This window comes from Astatotilapia calliptera, chromosome 22 (assembly GCF_900246225.1).
Source record: "Astatotilapia calliptera chromosome 22, fAstCal1.2, whole genome shotgun sequence".
Lineage (NCBI taxonomy): Eukaryota > Metazoa > Chordata > Actinopteri > Cichliformes > Cichlidae > Astatotilapia > Astatotilapia calliptera.
In genome coordinates this window covers 19751282-19757102 of record NC_039322.1, presented here as the reverse complement: position 1 = coordinate 19757102, position 5821 = coordinate 19751282, and positions in this window count along the sequence as shown.

Below are 5821 nucleotides of genomic sequence, written 5' to 3'. Positions count from 1 at the left end.
TTTGTAATTTTTCCGTCTGTACACCACCACAGTAGTTTTAAATCAAACAGTCCAGATGTAACTGAAGTGCAGACTTTCAGCTTTAATTCAGGTGGTTTAAGAAAAATAACTGTTTATAAATTACAGCTATTTCTATATACATCCCCAATATTTAGAGCCTCAAAAATAATTAGACAGTTGACTGGAGAGTTGAAGTTAATTCTAAGCACTGAACTTGCATTTGGTAGATGTTCACTGGAAGTCTAAATATGAGGTCCAATGGGCTGAGCAACACCAAAAGGACTGAAAGTCCATAGAAGACGACTACAGAATTATTTCCATGGTTAAGAAAACAACTTCACAACCAGTAGTAAAGTAATGAACACTCTTGAAGGGGTAGGTGTATTATTTATTATGAAGGCAATAGGCAGAGTGTTACAGGCATAGCCCTAAAGAATGTAGCCTCATGGGCAGTGTAGCCCAGTTGCGAGTAAGTTATTAACTCTTGACTATTAAGACTCGACTGTACACTGTGTTCGTGTTTTCCTCCGAAACAATAAGTTCGGTTGGAGCAGCCTTTCAACGCCTCTCTCTGTCTCTCGCTAGAAAAGTTGACCCAGACAACAAAGTAAAGCTAGTTTTCGGCTACGAGCACTGAACCCGACGTATTAGCCAGAGGTCCCTTTACTACAGTTCGGAGCCGCGGACCTGTTTTATATACGCGTGAAACAGTTTTCTATACGCGATTGCTGCAAAAAGTGCAGCCTTACCTAATGTCCACCCTACTGTTATTCATTTTATATTAAGATTTAAAAATCTATTTGATATTTGTATGGCCAGTAGCCTTCAGTAATAGTAACAAATCACACAGCAATAGTTGTAAAAAGCTTGATAATATATTAAGTAATCCAAAGTATTCAGAATACGTTACTCTCATTGAGTAACGTGACAAAATACTTTACAAAATACATTTTGGGGCATGTATTCTGTAATCTGTAGTGGAATACATTTTAAAAGTAACCTTCCCAACACTGTCTACAATCAACAGATGGGGTTTAGAACAAGGTGCAAACCGCTGGTTACTCTCAAGAACAGGAAAGTACAGATTAGACTTTGCCATAAAATGACTAACTGTACCAGAATGAAGTGAATATAAATGTTGGAGGAGACCTCAGAACAGATCGTGATTGAAGCACATCGCATCATCTGTCAAACATGGTGAAGACGATGTTATGACATGGGCACGTATGGCTGCCAGTAGAACTGGGTCACTTGTGTTTATTGATGATGGGACTGCTGATAGAAGCGGGATTAACTGTGAACAGGACAAGGCTATAATCTCTACTCAACTTCAACCTAATGCTGCAAAACTGATCTGACAGTGCTTCATGATGCATGTGGATAATGATCACAGCATACTGCAAAAGCAGCCCAAGACTTTCCCAAGGCAAAAAAAAATGGGATATTCTTTGAGTCAGTCACCTGATCTCAACCCAACAGAGCGGCCTTTTCAGTTACTACGTAGGTGTCTGTAGATGCATGTTGCATGATAACTCAGCCCATCAGCTTCTCATGCAAATATAATCACTTTTTGCTCACCAAAAAACAAAATAATGGAATACTATAAACTTCAAAACATCAGCTTTTATATTCAATCTTGCCTGTGGATTATCAGTGGGAATGATCCCACCCCACTGTGGGAGGGCTTTTCAGCTAGGTAGAGATGCCTCAGCATAGCGACATAGCACAGACATAGAGACACAACATAATAATAAGATATTTTATGAAAGGGTAGGATGAGTACCACATATTGTTCAGCTGAATAGTTAATTGACTAGTTTACATAAAGTATTTTTTTTTCTAAATACCACAAACATCCAAATATGAAGTGCCACCCTATTTAGAAATTCTCTTCTATAGTGGTAGGTAATAACAATGAGTAATGATTTTTTCTTTTTTATTTAATGCAACCTTGATTATAAACAGGAAATCTATCCATACCATGGCCAGCCACACACTCTACCCCTCAGTTGAAATAAATGAGTGTAGGGGAATATATAATTTCACTGCATGTCCAGAATACATGAACACAAGTGACTGTAACACTAACTCATTCCAGCTCTGGGATTTATTAGCTTTCAGTGCAAAATTAAACAAATCTGCTTCGACATAACCACCTTAAAATGGCCGTCGTAAATGATCTCACATTAGCAGTCGCTTCTGGTGCATAAAAATGTTGTAGTTCAGTTATAAGAAGACCGGTGTATAGCAAGAACGGGACAAACATTGCTCTGTGCACTTGATTACAACAAATAAATACTACTGCGAGAGGGATACATCTTCCATGAGAGAGTACGCTTAATAGAGTGCAGCACCGGGATGTATTTATGAAGTGGAGCAAAGAAATCCAAAATGCCAATCTTTTCACGAGCAGCAGGGATGGGATGGTCGGTTACAGAAAATTTTCTGACTGACTCATTCAAACTGTGTTTTACAGCACCGACACGCACCCGTGACACGCAGCTAAAACGCTGCCTAATAAATATCGCCTCCGTTTTTATGCCTGCTTTGAGGTAGCCCCAATTAACCAGGCTCTACACGCACTCCCCAGTGACATATGTCCCAGCTGGAGCCAAAAATAACACTACCATGGCGGAGGATGGAGGATGAAGGAGGAGAAGGTTGTGTGTCTAAGTCGCACGCTTAAGTATCAAAGCCTTGCATACCGTGCTGTGCGTTTACAGGGGAAAACGTTCTGAGGGCTGCAGTCGTTCAGATTTTCAGTTCAAGTGTGGCTGCACATTTGCATTAAGAGTGTAGCTGGGCCTGCGGTGGAATCTCCCAGAGGAGCGCTTCAGAGGCCGAGGCCCGGGGCAATGAGAAGAGCCTGCTTCTATGTGAGTGAGGTCAGGGCAGAGCCACCTGTGAGGAGGTGGAGGATGAAAGGTGGGAGCAAGAGATAGTGTGTGCGTGTGTGTGTGTGTGTGTGTGGGAGGAATGCATATGATGATGAATGAAATAAAGAAAGAGGAGACCAGGAAAAGCTAAGTCACCTGGGGTAAAAGTGTTAGTGTCACTGGAGTTTGCAGAGGTGGAGGTGAAGAGAGGTAAACTGTGGAGGATTGATCAGAGTCTAAAAACACAAACAGCTGTGCAGCAAAGTGAGGAAACAAGCCATATGCTACAGCACAGGCTTCTGCAGCGTGGAGCCCGCGCATAAAGACGGATACGTGTTTCTGCACACCTGGAAGACCTTTTACCTGAAGAATCCAGCCAACACATAAACCTAAAGCACTTTGACCTTGTGCTTATACATTTTCTATTTATCCAACAAAAAATACAAAAAGCAGAAAAACTAATTAAAATGTTGTTGCTGCAAGTGTGTTAGCAGACCTTAATTACACATCCTCCAGACACCGACTCATGTTTTTGCTGAAGTTAGATCCAATACTTACTCTCCTCTTAGCTCTGCTTTTGGTCTTGCTCGATGACTAAGAGAAGTATCTGGCTCTTCAATGGCTAAGCTCTGCTACACTATAGGAACAAAAGTACTGAGTCACAGCACTTAATGTTTGAATTCAGCTGTTTTCAGTCCCATTGCCACAGGTGTGCAAAATCAAGCACCTAGCCATGCAGTCTGCCTTTACAAACATTTGTTAAAGAAAGGGTTGTTTCCAAAGAGCTCAATGAATGTGAGTGTGGTGCTGTAATATAATGCTATGTTTGCAACAACTCAATTCGTGAAATTGTCCACAATCAAGTGTAAGTGGTATTATCCCAATGTGGAAACATTTAGGAGCCACAACAACTGAGTCACTAGGAGTAGGGTAAAAAAAAAGCAATACATTATAGTATCGTGATTTTTTTGTGTGGTGATATATCAATACAGGGACACCAAATATTGATATTTTATTAAGTTAAAATGCTCTGGGAATACTACAAACAAGAGGGCTCAATTAATCCATCACAATCCTTAAGTAACGTTACCAAACTTGCAGCAAATCAGCTTAAATCGAAAACCATCCAACACACTCGTTTTGCCAAAGCTAGCTTCTAATTCAGAATAAGCTGAAGTCTCAGTCACATGAGTTAAAATAGGATAGGACCTTCCTTGCATCTATAAAAACAAATTGAAAAAATAATAAATCTGTAAGCACAACTCAAGGGGACCCATCTAAATTGGCTACGAGCTGGTTGCATTCTGGTTATATTCCTATAGAACATACTTGTTAAAAATTGCAATAATTTCACATCGTGGAGTGTCTGGTGAGTCCCACCTCAATCAACCACCCAGTAGTAGACCAGCGTAACATTACAGAGCAGGGTCACTAACTGTTACGGTGACTAGTCAATTCAATCAAATTTTATTTATAGCACTAAGCACATGAACGTGCATAAAACCTGCTAACTTTCTGTTGATTCAATAACTCCAAACCTCCTCTGGCATTAACATCAGCACAAAAGCTGTGCACCGGGTGCTTCGTGGCATTGATTTCATGTAAGTTGCTCAATACTTTTGTTCATAATAGTCTATATAGACTACCAGCTAGTCTCTATCTATTTACAAAGCTGAAAACAGTGGGTTGTTCTGTAGCGCTGAACGTACCTCAGAATAAATTACCGGTACACAGAACTCACCAGTGTGTACAGTAGCTGTGTAAGAGTGTCTGCTGCTAACTTTCCTTCAGCTTTATGAACTGTGATACTTTTATGTAACTACTGTTTGCAATAAATCTGGTAGCAGTGACATAAATGCTCACTGGTAAATGCTTGAACGTAGACGTGAAATGTACCACAACTCATTGTAACTATGTTTGATTAGTACGGCGCTGTGCTGCGAAATCCAAACCCATGAATCTAAGAGCCAAGAGCGGAAGAGCTAATCCTTTTAATGCAACACTTGTAATTTGTTTCTCGAATCTTGATGCAATTGTGGTTTTAAGGCATTTCCAATTGTGAAAAGCAAACCTTAGCACCTACACACGCTGCTTAATTTATTTGCCAGATTCAAAACTTCAGATCCCAAACATGAGCTGCTTTTTTGAAGCCAACAGCTAATTGATATTTTTCCACAAACAGCATCCAGTAAAGTTCTCTAATGGCCTGAAATCTTAATCACAGCCTCGACTAGACATGACATCATGGCAACAGGTAGCCCATTTTGTTCCACGGGTCTTTAATCATCAAGATTACCATCATAACGGGTAAGTGGACCACCGGTTCAAAAAAGAAGGCTTCTCTGTGTGGAGAACTCAGATAAGGTATGTCTGTGCTGCAAATAGCCTGGAAACAGAAAGGAGAACACTGTGTTCCTTTATTTTGATGATCTCAGCTAAAGTGCTTTTTTTGGTTTTTAAATGGAAGTTACAATAATCAACAAAGATTTGATACACAAGTGAAGATGCTTTATAACTATGGCGCAAGAGAATGGATTGAACAACTGCAAATGGCTTTCAGACTTTAGATTCCCCAGATAATCAACAGTTATAGATTCAAACCATCACCAATAAGCAGACCCCTGCCAAAACACAATCAGCTCCCTGTCAACACATTCACTGCACTCCTTCCTCTCTCCTCTTCTCCTTAGCCCTGCATGTTGGATGCCTCGGTGTCAGCCACACCAGTTATTCCCTTAATCCTAAACAGATTGGCTTCCGCCACAGAAGAAAACCCTCAGTCTGGCCGTCTCCTTGGCGCTTGCTCCGCAGAAACCCCATTAATCGGCAGCACATGGTGATAGGTTATGGAATGGATTACGGGCCCTGCAACGTATGTGGTCCACGAGCTGCTCTGATGGTTACATGGTGGCGTTCAGAGACACACTCTCTAACAAGGAGACAGA